Below are 16758 nucleotides of genomic sequence, written 5' to 3'. Positions count from 1 at the left end.
CCATTCTATCCCAGTTTCATTAAACTGAAGATTGGAGTTTCTCGGGCTGCTGGTCATCAGGGGCAGTGATTTGACGGCTGAGTTGCGACAGATTGCAGCAGAGTGGAACATTCTGTCAGCCGGACAGTACAAAGAAATCGCATGAGGCTCACTTGGTTCTTGTTTCACAAACTCTTGTCTCGAATTTAACTGGCGTTTTCTTAACTCCTTTAAAGAATGAAAGTCGAATAAACATTAGTGCAGAAGTGTACTCACTCCACCTTGGAATACACATATTGTCATTTATCTTGATATTCATTTGTTGCAGGCAGAAGTTAACTGGCGTCTTTTAAATTATTATAGCGTACCTATACTTTACTTAAATAGTTTTAATAATTTTAAAATTAATTATACGTATTGTATTAATGCGCGACACAAGTTTTTTATGTAATGAGAACATGGATCTACTTTGATCTCCACTCCTCTTGTTAAGTTCATATAAACTAATGTCAATCTATTTACTTATGTTTTGGTATGCATGGGTGTGTCCGAATATCACCTATTTATAGCAGCGCACATGTGTATCCATTAATTTTAATCTCATGTCATAGAATACCCTATTATATTTCAGTTTCACTTAAAGGTTGGGACTGTGTTATTCACATGCAAGTAAAATTCGTCCTTAAAATTTTAGCACGCGAGGACAAGGTCCATACGCTAAAATGAGGAAGGTTTACAAACATATGTTCGGAAAAGCATCCTTTATAGTTACAGCTCTCTGTTCCTTCCTTGCTTTGAGAGATGGAGAGCCAGAAGAACTTCAACAAAAATGCATTTCAGTACGAACATTAACATCACCAGTGGCGATCCGATTTAGGTGACATTGTAAAAATTCGACCCCTGAGCTCTGAATGCACGTAATTTGTTGACAGAGTCCAAAGGTAATGGAAAAGGTGTATTGATAAACGTAGTTTAAATAATATTGCTGTATTGATATTGAAAATAAAATAAACACGTTCAAAGAATTTCTTGAAAATGAATGATTGATGATTACAGTAGATAAGTATCTCTTTCATGGGCGTCAATCTGGCGTCTCTACATCAACACGTTTCAGAACATCTGCTTCTTGGTAAAGCACTTAACAATGAAATGTGGACTCCGAGAGCTTAGGAGAGCAAGGAAGCTACCCCATGTTGTCTGAAACTTCGGAAAAGGAAGGAGGGTTGTAAATTGGAATGGAAGTTTTTTTCCGAACTCATGTTCGTATGAAGTTTTGGTTAGGTTCTTTGTGTGCAGAAATTACTGTACGTTTGTGTCAGACCTTTTACGTTATACTCTGCATAGACCACGAATACGAAATGTATTCATGGTTTTCCAGCACGACACTTTCACACACTGTTCACTTGAACGACATGTTTCGAACCAATGTGACCATCGTCAGGTTCACTTCCCTGCTTGTGTGTAATTGAACTAACGATGTCCAGAAATAATTATAAAACTGTATATTTAAACGTTTCTAATTAATTAACTCGGTTAAAAGTTAGAATGCCAAAATTTCTAACAAAAATGTTTTTTTTAAAATTGTGTTAGTATTTCAATTCTAAAGGATTTTGACGACTGTAGTTTACATTTAAAATTATTCGTTGTCAGGACTTTTTTCATCGACTGTTCTTTAAAACCGCGACGTTTCGAAGGCTGGTTTTGTCTCCGTCTTCGGGTGAGAGGTACCTACTTTGTTGGGTCCGTTAGATGGAGCTAGTCTCTGTCACTGGAATAAGTACCTCTCACCTGAAGACGGAGACAGAACCAGCCTCCGAAACGTCGTGGTTTTAAAGAACAGACGATGGAAAAAGTCCTGATAATGAATAATTTTATGTGTAAGTATACATATTAGAGCACGTATAGTAAAAATAAATTTCCTGTTACGGAGAAAGGACGCTGATACTCATCAGGCTGTGCTTAAAACAACTAAAGAAAACATTTTGTTTCGGCATTTGAACTTTCAACCTACGTATCTAAATTAGAAAGGTTTAATATGTAGTTTTATTATTTTTGCTGGATAACGGGAAGGAGGACTTTAGTGAAGTGATATACAAGAAATAGAGGACCGAACCTGATGATGGCCAGATTGGCTCGAAACACGTTGTTCAAGTGAACAATGTGTGTGAAAAGTGACGCGTAGAAAAAAACCCAAGAATTTAATAAACACACTGGGATATAATACAAATGTTATCAGAACTGATTTGCTACTTTCAGAGATATACGAGGTGCGATCGGAAAGTTTCAGAACTGTGTCAATAGAGGACGAACCGGATGTAGTACGAGCTTCTGCCGCTAGGGGGTGCGGCCTACATTCATAGTGAATCAGTGTGCCAGCCGGCATCATCGAATTAGCATTTGTTTCTTAGTTACGGGCGTTTTGGTAGTGCATTACACCGACCCTCCTGCGATTTCGGAATGGCGTGTGCATCAAATTTTGCCAAAGACTCGCCAAAACGGCTACGGAAACCTATGAAATGCTAAAGCAAGCATTTGGGGAGTCCGCAATGGGTCGTGCACGAACTTTTGTGTGGCATTCACGTTTTAAAAATGGCCGAACCTCTGTCGATGATGACGAGCGTTCTGGACGACCATCTTTGAGCACAACGCCCGAAAATGTTACGAAGATTCGGCAGGCCATTCATGAAGATCAACGTCGTACCATCAACGACTTGTGCGACACTGTTGGGATAGGCTATGGGATCTGTCAGCTGATTCTAAAGGACGGAAGCGGCCGTCAAAGTGGCGCAATCACAACTGGCTGCTGCATCATGACAACGCGCCAGCGCACACCGCCCTCAAAGTTCGGCAGTTTTTGGCCTCAAACACCATGGCCGTCGTCCCGCACCCTCCTTATTCGCCGGATTTAGCTCCGTGTGACTTCTTCCTCTTCCCAAAGATGAAAATTCAGCTAAAGGGAAGGAGATTTGAGACGATAGAAGAGATTCAGGCAGAATCGCAGATGGTGCTTGACAGGCTGACAAAGAAAGATTTCCAGGGATGCTTCCAGGCTTGGCAGCGGCGCTGGGATCGTTGTGTTCACTCCCAGGGGAACTACTTCGAGGATGATGGATGAATTTAATACCTGAGATAAGTGTACGGGTTTTTATAGGCACAGTCTTGAAACTTTCCGATCGCACCTCGTAACATGCGGAATGACGGATTTGGCATCGCCGTAATTCTTTCATCTCTTGCGTGAAACTCAGTCAAAGAATTCGTTTTTTATCACAGCGTAAGAAGGACAAAACTCAATGCTGGGTAAAGCAGAAGATATTCAGACAAATTTTTATCTTTTACATTCTATGATGACTGTATTGAAGTTCCTATCACATGACAATGGAAGGTAGAGCTGAATCATTTATGTGTACCTAGAAACTGTGTCTGCGATGGGTAAACTTTCCAGAATAAAGTTCGCAGCTGAGCGAGTCCATGTAACTTTGTCTGTGCCGTATCTGATAATTAAATAACCGGACAGATTTTGTAAAGAATTTTTAATGAAAACATTGTTACAACTTCCATAGAATCAGTCCATTAATGTTGTTAACGAACCGGAATGCATGATTTTGAAGTTACTCAGAACAAACATAGACTATGCTGGACCAGCCTGATGTCTCCGGAAGACTTGTCGCCAGGTGACGCTCGTAAGTTGACATGACTTGAAGAAGATGGAGTCCGGTCAGCGACGAAGTAACGCATCGAAAGACCTCGGGTACTGAAGAAAAACACGCTCGAGACCTCTTCTAAAACTACACTCCTTGCTCTGAGAAGTTATACCAAAGCATAGGGTAAATCGGGGTCAGTTAGAAATTTTCAAAAGAGAGTAAACTTTGTTTGTAATTTACTGACGCAAAATATCCATTTGTAATCAACAAACCTTTAAATGTACAGAAAAAGTCCTTCAGCACTTGAATTTATTAAATTGTTAAAATGGAACACAAGTGTACAACACAACCCACAGTTTCATGATGATGTGAGAGATAGGAAGATTAAATGGCAGGAATATTAGAGATTGTTTGTGGGAGAAACTTGAAATTGGGGTGAGCAGAATGTGCGTGTGGGACAGGAGCGCTAATGACCTTAAATGAGGGAAAGGGGCAGATGTCATGAACAGGTATGAGAAGGCTTGGTTACTATAATGATTTCTTGGTGGAGTCTTTTGAACCCTGGTTGCATTGATTGCAGTAGTTTCTGGTTATCTTAGCGAGAGTTATGCGTTATTTGGATATTAAACGTGTTTAATAAGGTAATCGTGGTTTATATTAATGTAATGGGAGAATCAGCTAATGTATCGGTGTGTGTTAAGTTTGTTTGGTTGTCATGGAAAGTCACGGAAAGCCACAGGTTTATATCTGAAATGTTACGTGACGTTGTAGCGGCAACATAGAATATGCTTTTTGGGGGGAGGTTATTAAGCATGCAAGCAGGAACATGCGGTAATTGGAGTGAAATATTCTCTAATAAGTTAGATGAAAAGAGGGTAGGTCGGGTTACGTTGGGTCGTGTTACACAGGTTGTGTAAGGCAGGTGGAGGCTGGAGATGGTGGGTTTGATATGGGTGTGTTGCTTGGGGAATTTCTTTCGGGAGTTGGTAGTGGTGTGTTTTCCATTGACGAGGATAGGTGGCACTGATGGCAGAATGTTTGTAAAGAATCTTAAAGTAGTATTAAAGAGCATTCCACTCCGCATGATTTTATTCGAGAACTACAGGGCGGATTAGGATAAGATTTGGCATGAAGGTTGTGCCATTGGGGACTACCTTAAAATGTCACTTTTTAATTTCCTTTGCACGGTGAAAACAAAATGGCGGATGAGGAAATTGGTGAGGTGGAAACAAGACTAGCGGCAGATGGAATATATTTGTTTACAATGTTCTTTGCAGTAATCTTGGGTATATTGATGACAGTGTTGTTATTATGGTTACCATTGTTGTACGTCTTTGAGTGCTTACATTGGTTGTTATTGTAATTTTGGTTGCAAGTGAAGAATCAGCCGAGGTTCAGTTTATGTTAAGGTTGAGGTTAGGTTAGGTTACTTAAAACTGTTCGCTTCTTCTACACATCGATTTCGAGGATTTAATACTTCAGAATGCGCTTTGCAAAGTCCGGTCCGGAATGCACTTTACGGGCTGGTTTAGTAGATATATTTTATATTTATATTTTATTTAGTGTTCTGTCTGACAACAGGTCCATATGAACAGGATCCTTCCATCCTTTTCTCGGACTGGGACCTGTTCATATACGTCCTTGGCAGATGATCCAGAAGTGGTTTGCCATTGCCTTCTTCTGTGTGTGAATGGAGTAATTGTCGGGATGCCACAGAGAAACCGGGGAAGCCTCCGGAGGAAAACTCCGTGTTTCCTAGACCACGGCCTTGCCCAACATAAGTTATAAATTCGGGCACCGCCGGGAATTGAACCCGAGACCTCAGGATTACAAGGCCAGCGTTCTAACCGCTAGACCACCGTGGCTAGCAGATATATGTCGTATTAAAAGGTAAAATGATGTTGAAAATCGCTGCGAAATGGTTAAAATTTGAGGCCGTGTTAGACTGCTTTGCGATCCATTTTCTGTCCGAAGGTGGTTGTTCTGTTAGAGGAATTTGGTCGATTTCGTAGTTGAAAATGGCAAAATATCTGAAGTAAACTTTTAAATAGCAGTGGACTTTTCCGTGCTCTCGTAAGGCACAGCTCGTGTCGTCCAACAGTTTGTAATAGGAAGCTGCTTTGCTGTATTTCTTTCTAATAGATGAAATATATAGATTTAATAAGATTTAAAAATGTCCGTATTTCCTTCTTTATAAATAATTATAAATGAACTCGTTCCTAGCAGGACGTTCAGTTTAAACACCACATAAAATCCATGTTCGGAAACTATTTTCATAAGATACATATAAGGTTTAACCTTCAATATTTTTCTCAGTTTTATAACTGTTTACACTGTTAGATTAAAGCAAACATCAATATAAAAATCCCGTAGGCATTTTTCATGTCCGGCATCCGAACCACAAACCCAGACCATCCCAATCTTCTATATATAAATGCAGCCTTCGGAATTCAGGCTACATCCATCCGGCAAGCCGCATCAGTAGGCCGGTCTACTTTAGAAACGATCGTAGACCGAATTCGTCTGGAAAAAGTCCATCTTTATGAAGTAAGACTTTCTGAACGTCACAGTAATAGATTGAACATGAAAATACAAGCTCATTTACATGTATCATCTTTTCGGTGCCGTGGTTCAGAATGCGTGGATCTACATCTTCACTCCTCCATACGCTGCATGGCATGGTGTTTTGTTAAGCACTAGAGACAAATTCACATGAATCTCTTTCGCTCTTATGGTGTTTCCGTATTTCCTACTTCGTTATTGAAATTATTTCCTTCCTTTTCGTCACATACGTCTCTTCGTCGTAACCTCCTCCTTGTGCTTATTCTTCAATGCTGTAGCCCGCATTTGGTCTGGTAGGATGGGACTGTAGACACTTTTGTCCGGATATTGGATATGGAGCGGCTTCATCCATCTATTTTACCAATTACTTGTATGAATTAGTTGTTGGGTATAAAATGAAGCACAACCGAATTGTATCATTTACAGCTCGTAAATTTGTCCCTCAGTTCATACCCTCCCTTTACTACAGGGAACATGAAGATTTACATAGCAACTGCATTTATAAGGGAATTTAGAATTAGAAGAGAACGGGAAGGGACTGGACATTTATCGAAGTAAAATTAATCCAATTTCTCTGTCTTTTAATCCATTTACATATGTAACATATCCAATTATTCTTTTGGAAGTCTGAATGTTGTCATGTATGTCACGTATTAATTGGAGCTTATATGATGCATCTTCTAAATACACGGCTTCATTAATTAAAATATCGTACTTATTAGCGTAATATACTGCTTCGTCGTGTGCGCTAATTCACGTCTGGTCGTAACTTGTACGATGTTTATTTGCTTTCCTTTCAACACACATCAGTGCTTTTATGTTAACTGTGCAAGTGGAGTACAGATTAAAGGCAAATGCGCGTTTTATTCAGAGGACTTAAAATTACTGATGAGCTGTAGTGTTCTGACGTGTTGCTATTTTATTTTACTGAATTGTATAATGTAGCCTGAGTGTGACAATATTAATAGACTTATCAAAAGCCCTACACACCTAATACCCTTTCATGTGGCTTCATAATCCGTTTTATATGGGTTTGAAACATGACCTATCGTTCTTAGGGAAGAAGATATTTGACTGAATGCGCTCGAGAAAAAGTAAACAAAATAATATTTGGACTCAAGAGAAGGGAAGGGACAGAAGGATGGACAAAACTGGTGAGGAGTTTTATAATTCGAATTTCTCACCAAGTAAAAAAGAGATCAAATCGAGGAACATGAATTGTGCAGATATGCAGCACACATGGGAAGATTAGAAATAAATATAAAATTTCAGATGATAAAACTGAAGGGAAGAGACCAACTGAGAGACGCTGGCATAGATGGGAGGATAAAATTAATCCTCTAAAACAGGGGTTCTCAAACGTTTTCGTTGGCGTACCGCTAATTCTAATTTAACACATTAAATGTACCACTAACCAAATGCATCCGGGAAAACTGTTACTTCTGTTAATATTAACTATAGATTTTCTTACTTAGTTCGCGTACCACTGAACATTGGCTCGCGTACCAACAGTGGTATGCGTTTTTTTTATTAGTGTTCTGTATGACGACAGGTCCATATGAACAGGATCCTTCCATCCTTTTCTCGGACTGGGACCTGTTCATATACGTTCTTGGCAGATGATCCAGAAGTGGTTTGCCATTGCCTTCTTCTGTGTGTGAATGGAGTAGTTGTTGGGATGCCACGGAGAAACCGGGGAAGCCCCCGGAGGAAAACTCCGTGTTGCCTAGACCACGGCCTTGCCAAACACAAGTTATAAATTCGGGCACCGCCGGGAATCGAACCCGAGACCCCAGGATTACAAGGCCAGCGTTCTGACAACAAATGAAAACAAATGAAAACTCATTTTGTGTTTATATTTTGTATGATTGTTACTGTAAACAGAATTTATTACCTTAACCAGCATTAATCATCTAATCTTTGTAATAGTAAAGTTGTATTTTCTTTGAGGTACGATCTGGATTATATATTCCTTGGACCAACTTCGACTTGAAGAGCTAAAACTTTATCTTAAATTCATAGTGAGTGCAAGTGTGCACTAGATTCAACTGATCAAAACGTTATCCAGTGGCTGGCTTTTGCGAACACTGTAATGAACTAATGGGACGTCGGACGAATCACGTGGGATATGTGGCCCAGATATTACATGTCTTTGGCACAGATTTAGCAACGCCGTATTGCTTTAAGTTTCAGAGAGTACGAGAAGATACGAGCCAACTTCAGAACAATATTGCTTCATTACACACGCCTTCTGCCCCAGGAACTATAAGAGGCCTTAGACCAACTTCTGACAGTAGTTAGGGACTATTGCTTCATGTTTACATAACTGTACTTAATGTAGCATGGCAGTGAACTTCAATAACCGTTTCTCAGATAGATTAAATATCGCTTACCACAAAATACTGCGATTGAATCCAATTCGCAACAAATCATGTTTCCTGCAGATAGATTTTCAACGAATATCTACACTACAAACTTCGATAACAGTTTTGGAATCGAATAATAAAAACACTCCTAAATTTATAATAGTAATAAAATTATTATATGTAAGTTGTATTTTCATCACAGCTAAATCCTACTGTATTTATGACCTAAATTTTCACTTAATTTAATAAAATTTTATATGAACGTCTTGAAATAGCGAATCATTTCTACCTTTGTACTTCATTAGATTTTACCAGCATGGCGTCGAGACATTTAATAAAGCAGGTTTTATTATGATATGACTCCATTCACAAAGAAATTTAGAAGATTCTAAATTCGGGGAATTTATGCTGTGCGTGTCGTATTCACATATTCTGCAGGCTGATTTCTGAAAACCCAAACATCCAAAAATGAAAACTGTGATCGTGACTTATTTTTGAATGGATGTGAATCATGATCTGCATTTCGAGAATAATACATATTTAGATTAATTTAGTCGATATACAAAGGAAATAAATAAAAGATGGTATCACATGTTTCATGCGCTAGAATTTAGGAAATAAGCTGCCTTTGAGAAAAGAAGTTTAATAATATTTCACACCTTGGTCTTCTACAAAAAATAAACAACCATGTCCTAAAGTTAAAAAAAGGTAAAATTATTATTCCGGCGAGGAAGTTCTAAAAGAAAAACACTACTGATTTCATACTTAATTAAAGTAATATGTGGAGAATTAATTACACAGCATTGTAGATTAGAGACATGCCCCAACAAGTCTCTGACTAGTTAAGTGAACCGCACTGTCTTCATTAGCAAATACACAGCGTAATAAGCAGCCAGCTTATAATGTGCGCTACTCCGTGATTGTTGAATAATTAACAGTTGGCTAGCGAGGCGTGCCCTCAGTTGACCTTGTTTCCAAGAACGGAGGCTCGACATCAGACAGTCGTCTAACAAGTTTTGTGTATCGATGTCACAAATATTTACCCCATACTTCACTGCGTCAGGCAACCAATGAAGAAGAATCAAAGATGGCAGCGGAACGATTCGTAAAATATTAAACCTATCCGACCCTTTAACTTCTCTTGAATGAATTGGATGTTTCGACAGATGTCACTTTCATTTACTTACTTTTCTGCACGTAGTTTTTTAAAAAATAGAATAGCAGCACAAGTTGGGATAAGTCACTCAACAAAGTGATGATCTGTGGATCAGATGGTAAGGGTTCGATTCCCGACAGGGGAATTCTCTTCGCTATCATATCAATACTGTGTCTGGAATCCATTCACAATATCCATGAAGTCTCTCGGAGAACAAGCCATGCCATTTACCCAAAAGGATTTTATTATATTCAGTCACCGTGAGAACTCCAAGTAATATATTAAGTAATGTTTATATTAGAGCTGGTCGCCTTGTCGACAGGAATGGGGCGGAGTCAAAGTCTGCAGAATGTGATATTCTGGGTTGTGACGCTTTATAATACCTCAGATAGAACCCGATTGTGAGGATGAGAACTGATTCATGTTCATTTTTGAAAATCGGTGTTGTACTACAAGGGATTCAGTCACATTTACAGTTCAGGATCTCGAGTAAATCGTGTCCCGTGTACCACAGTTTATGACCTGGAGCAGCTGAATTGGATTGATATACTGTAACCTACAGCAGTTATTATTATTTATTTAATGTTCTGTCTGACGACAGGTTTATATGAACAAGATCCTTCCAACCTTTTCTCGGACTGGGTCCTGTTCATATACGTTCTTGGCAGATGATCCAGAAGTGGTTTGCCATTGCCTTCTTCTGTGTGTGAATGGAGTAATTGTTGGGATGCCACGGAGAAACCGGGGAAGCCCCAGGAGGAAAACTCCGTGTTGCCTAGACCACGGCCTTGCCCAACACAAGTTATAAATTCGGGCACCGCCGGGAATCGAACCCAAGACCCCAGGATTACAAGGCCAGCGTTCTAACCGTTCTTAAAACTATTTCTTTTTTAGTGTTCTGTCTGACGACAGGTCCATATGAACAGGATCCTTCCATCCTTTTCTCGGACTGGGACCTGTTCATATACGTTCTTGGCAGATGATCCAGAAGTTGTTTGCCATTGCCTTCTTCTGTGTGTGAATGGAGTAATTGTTGGGATGCCACGGAGAAACCGGGGAAGCCCCCGGAGGAAAACTCCGTGTTGCCTAGACCACGGCCTTGCCCAACACAAGTTATAAATTCGGGCACCGCCGGGAATCGAACCCGAGACCCAGGATTACAAGGCCAGCGTTCTAACCGTTCTTAAAACTATTTCTTTTTTAGTGTTCTGTCTGACGACAGGTCCATATGAACAGGATCCTTCCATCCTTTTCTCGGACTGGGACCTGTTTATATACGTTCTTGGCAGATGATCCAGAAGTGGTTTGCCATTGCCTTCTTCTGTGTGTGAATGGAGTAATTGTTGGGATGCCACGGAGAAACCGGGGAAGCCCCCGGAGGAAAACTCTGTGTTGCCTAGACCACGGCCTTGCCCAACACAAGTTATAAATTCGGGCACCGCCGGGAATCGAACCAGAGACCCCAGGATTACAAGGCCAGCGTTCTAACCGCTAGACTACCGTGGCGGTTAGCAGTTATGTATGAAATAAAAATTTGATATATTTTGTAAGTTACTCAAATAACCTGAACTGAGTTGTCTCCCAAGCGAAATATCAGACTTCCTCTGAGATCTGGAGGCTCTATTTATAACGTGATGTTAATGCAAAAAATTTAATTAAATTTAGTTCATTTGCCCGTGCTAGGAAGGGAGTCAGGTGATGATGACAAATGTCAAGTCATTTCCATGTTATTGTTAGTTTTTGCACTAAGATGCAATATTTATGCAAATTACACGACTTCTTAAAACTAACGCCAGGCGTAAGTTAATTATTCGGTACTCATTTACTTAGTAATTATATCAGTCACTTAATGTCCGTCAAATTCCTGTCGAAGCCTCTTTACTGTAATTAAGCCACAGAACAGATTTTTATTGACTTTATAGTAACTTAGATGATTACAGAACCTGACAGACACTTCACTGAGCCTTGTTCGGAGACGAATGAGTCGGGTCCACACAGCCTTAGTATTTCATCTGAGGTCTAATTTATTATTATCCTGATGGTCTCCCTAATGGTCACTTTCTTTCAAGGTTTCCCAACAGAATCATGTACGAATTGCTCATCAATGCGTGCTACGTGTTCCACCAGCCTCAAATTATTTTGATTTTAGTAACACTGAAGGAAGAAAATAAGATGTGAAGTTATTAAAGTTAAGAACTAAGACGGATAAGATGGTATAGTTGCGTCATATTGTGAAAATATATATTTAATTCATTATTTTTGTACGTCTAATCACAATTTAAAATTTAAAATTTAAAATTAAAATTAAGATAATTAAAATATCATGTGATGTTCTAAATGTAAATCGAATGTTTCCATAGGAACATCACATGATATTTTAATTATCTTAATTTTAATTTTAAATTTTAAATTTTAAATTGTGATTAGACGGACAAGAATAATTAATTAAACTAAGACGGAGTAAGTTGTTGATATCGTATTCAAGCAAAAGGCATATAGACGCACACAGAAAATGATTACCTTCTTATACGTTAATAATATTACTATTTTCTGTTGCAGGTAAGCCATTTTTTTTGGTGTCGTTTGTTGGACTACATAACACGTCAGCTGTAATCCGAATTGAAATGTAAGTATGTGATTTTGTATGCTTGAATGTTCTTCTGTTAAATTTAAACAATTTTCTTGAAATAAACGGGCATTGCTTTTGGTGGGTGCTGTACTGACACAAACTAGTTTATATTTCCTGGTAATTTTGTAGTCGCCCTGAAACAATTGCTGGTTTTAAAGGAATTTTAAGAAGAAAATCCGTTAGTCCTGTCCATGATATCTAATCGCAATAGTAGATAATTCTTTGGGGTTATCAAAATAATATCTGTGAATTAATCCGCGTAGTTTTTAGGTAAGTCCGGCCACATAACCTGCACTTGACATCTCTGCCAGAAGTATATCTAAAGAAAGAATGGCATAAAACCTAGTTATTCTATATAAAAACACAGAGAATTCGCTTTAGTTCTAAGCAAATCAATACATTTAATGTTTATGAAGGATAATGACTCATTATTTTTGTTCCGACAGTCAGATGTCGCCTTTGTTTCCTACGCTTAAATGGCGTCTGACAATTCACAGCGCCTCGCAGTTGGCAATTGTTTTACTAAACACAATTTGACCGATGTTTGTGACCAGATGGTACTGATTTGTGTTGACGGTCTATGAAAAGTATGAGAATGTCACAGACTAGACAACGTTTACAGCATGCACCTGACACATTTCCACAGGGTATGAAGTTATTGGGTCTCGTTTCATTTTTATCTGTTGACAGTCTTTTGTTACTGTGTTTCACATCTAAACTTGAAGAGGCATTTCCTTCGCTGTAGGGAATAACTTAAGCCGACAGGATTGAACGCATCCAAAGAAGCTAAATCCGTTTGTTACAACCATTTTTCTCCCTTAATATCCATTGCAGTTATGCCAATGTTGAAGATCAAATAGAACAGTTTAATACGAATATGTTTTTTGTGCTGAATCTGTTATTGGCCGTATGGCTATTGGTGTAGAGGAATAAAGGACTTTAGTACTTAAGCGTCGTTAAATACACTATAAATAAATAAATACGATTAATACTACACGACCGATCTTTCAGAGGCACTAACTGTGATATTGACCACTATTTGGTCTCTACGAATATTAATTAGGGGCTGTCGGCAAGTGGACAACGTAGCCGATCTAGTCAATCGTCAGGTATGAATCTCTGAGTTCGAGTCCAGGGAGGCTACGGACAGTGAAGCCAACGAGCACAGATGTTCACACGACTTCGGTCGGAGCCTTCATTCTCGGCGTTGTCTTGTAAACGTCCGTGCCAAACCACAAATTCCCGAGATTATCTGAACGGAGAGAGGAAGTAGGAGTTGCCTGCCAGAGGGACGCCGCTGTCCGGAGACACGTGGGGGAGTCAGTAAACAAAGCGCGTCCTAGAATGAGATTAGCAAGCAACCCACTAAAGAAGTTTCCAGACTCGTGATTTCGACAACCAGTAGCACAGGACATGCAGATTAATGCAGTTGATACCGACTAATAATATTTAAACTTTGAAGCAGAGAGTTGGTGGTCCCAGTACCATAATTTTCGAACGAGAGACTTCAAGGTGAAAGTCTTTCTACCCGTCAGCTCTGATGTCCCACTGTTCGAGAAAGGTCGATTACTCGCAGGTAGTGCTGTATTAAGATATGTTCCAAATTCGAAATCGGCGCTGAATATCCGGGAATCTTAGCTTCTAGTAAAAACTGGATAAACACGCATAGCTACCGAAATTGGTCGGCTGTAGATCTGGTTGAATTTCTGAAGTTAACCTCGAGGAAGTGATCCCGACACCGAACCTGCGAACAATCAACAGCTTCATCGCCACAGTGAGAGCCAAATGCTGTAGGAAGAGCGAATCTGGACCGTTCGAACGAGCATCGGAGAAGTGTGATGTGCAGATATTTGATCTCAAGTGTTAACGATGGAGACGTTATGGGACAGTGTCATTTTGTATTTGTGTAGCCTCGAAGTCAAATGTCTCCACGAAGACCGACCACCTTGACTGAAACTTTTCTCTGATTTTCTCAGTTATTTAGACAAATAATCTAAGCAGTTCAAAGCATGAATATATTAACCACGAAAAGAATAAATAAATCCGTGCTGGAGTTTAATTGAAGAATAATCTTATTTCAAATACGAGGCGCGTCCTCAAAGTAAGTTTCCCTGGGGCCGTTTACAGAAACAAAACACAATTTCATGGAAATATTTATTGCAACAGATACAGCAAGTGTCCAGCTATTTTTCAACATATTCGCCACCGGAATTGAGACATTGGTCATACCGTGGGACCAACTTTTGAATACCTGTGTCGTAGAAGTCTGCCGCCTGGGATTGGAACCACTGTGTGACAACCATCTCCGCCTCTCTGTCATTCTCAAAACGCTGACGCTGACCGGACAGGAATTTCTTGAGGTGTAGGAAAAGATGGAAATCACTGGGAGCGAGGTCCGGGCTGTAGGGTGAATGATTAAACACCTCCCAGCTGAACTCCTGCAGGAGACTTGCTGTCCGTCGAGCCGTGTGCGGCCTAGCGTTATCACTGACCGCACTTCACAGTCGGCGGGAGCTGGAATAAGAACCTCCATCTTCAACAGCTGCAACGATGCTACTCTGAGAACGCGGGAGGTCCCGTTAGTGCATGCGCCATGCTACGTCATTGCTCTATCACGTACGCACAGTCGCTTCGCGCAATATAATGTTTGCTAGCTGTGGGACGAGTGGGAAACTTACTTTTAGGACGCGCCTCGTATATCAGTATTATTCCGTTTCTATTCATGAAAATGCATCCATATTGCTTTAATTTCGAAGACTTTTTTTGCATTAAAACACAAAATAAATCCGTTAAAGACATATCTCGTTTTATTGTGCTTCGCAGATATTGCGTTTTTTTACAAATGGAAGGTTTGTGGCAACCCTGAGTCTAGCAAGTCTATCGGCGCCATTTTCCCAACAGCATGTACTCACTTCGTGTCTCTGTGTCACATTTTGGTAATTCTCGCAATATTTGTTATACATAATGCTATAGCACACTTAATAGACTACAGTATAGTGTAAACATAACTTTTATATGCACTGGGAAACCAACAAATTCGTGTGACTCGCTTTATTGCGGTAGTCTGGAATCGAACCAGCAATATCTCCGAGGTATGACTGTATATAAAAGTTAATACATTTGTTTGAGATATCTCGTACAAAGCATGGAACGTGATAATTTATCACATTTTGTATCGCAGGCAACATTTTCCAGGCCGTTCAATGTAATAGCATGCCACGCTGCTGAAATTCTTTGTCAGTCAATATTGTAGGACGCTTTGTGTGTCCTGGAGCCATTTCAAGGTCGAAAAATGGTGGGGCTGATGTCACGTGTTAGGCCATCGCGTTCCTAATGCAGACTGGACTATAACTCGCCCATAGTTTCAGTCCAATAGCTGTAAGCCTTCGTGCGAAAAGGAAATAAATATTTCAATAGTCGATTACAGAGCCCCAAATGACTGTCGGAACTCTCTGTAAAACTATATACAAGTACTTCGCCGCAACGAATATGCGTGTTAAAAACTTTTTGAGTCAGGTAACATGTCTGAGTCATGCGTGATCATGTTTGTCTCAGTTTTTTGAAATGCGTGTCACGAAGTACCGGGGCTCCGTTCGGATTTGTAGGATATTCCGCGAAAAACAAGGTTAGACATCTCCATTTTTTTCATTAGACGTACACTGTACCGAAACAAGGAAACTTTCCTGCTCGCTATAAACTCTATAATATTATTGTTGTTGCTAACCTGGTCGTCACTTATATTTCCCCAACCACTCATCTGTTCTAAACTATTTTTATGTCGACGTGAGATACTTGATATTTTTATTGAAATGAAATTACGTAAGACTAATGAATTTTCGTCAAGAGTGGGAACACTGCTCTGTGTGTAACCTAACATTAAAGGGGAAAGTCACATACGAAGCGCATATATTTATTTTATTGCTGTATGTAGGGCTTTACGTATTTAGTATGAAAAGCGTTTGAATATACAGAAGGACATCTGAAGTATTTATTTAGCCGGAACGAAATATCCAGGCCTTTGATGTCGGGTTTATTTCTTCACTCCTGTTGCTTAACATATACTGCGTGGTCTTTGAAGAAAATGCGAACTCACAGGGCAGAATATGAACGGAATATGAACATGTTCCAAGTTTCATGTATTCCATGGCCCTCATGTCATGTTTATGTTGGTACAACCAACGACGTCGCTTACACTTGAAAGATACTGTTTTTTAGACGTTATTGTGATAACAAATTGTAACACAAGATTGTTCATGAACGTTTAAAGATGATAAAAGAACTTGGACAAGTAATTTAAGAGCTGTGCTTTGTGCCGAAATTTTCTACGAAATTGCCGTGCTTCAGAAAGTTGGTGAACTTACGAGATGCGATCGGAAAGTTTCAAGACTGCGCGTATAAAAACCCGTACACTTATCTCAGGTATTA

General features: G+C 39.6%; 1 protein-coding gene across 3 annotated transcripts in view; it reads left to right on the top strand.

Annotated features, from left to right (window-relative positions):
• Positions 1-16758, top strand: part of LOC110832402 (uncharacterized) — a 277620-nt gene that overhangs the window by 84424 nt on the left and 176438 nt on the right. The gene's annotated exons all lie outside the window — the stretch shown is intronic.

Source organism: Zootermopsis nevadensis, unplaced genomic scaffold (genome assembly GCF_977971745.1).
Source record: "Zootermopsis nevadensis isolate Lab colony 2312 unplaced genomic scaffold, Znev_1.0 Znev_ptg000013l, whole genome shotgun sequence".
In the NCBI taxonomy this organism is placed as follows: domain Eukaryota; kingdom Metazoa; phylum Arthropoda; class Insecta; order Blattodea; family Termopsidae; genus Zootermopsis; species Zootermopsis nevadensis.
Note: the sequence above shows the minus strand (reverse complement) of the source record. Positions and strands in the feature narration are given on the sequence as shown.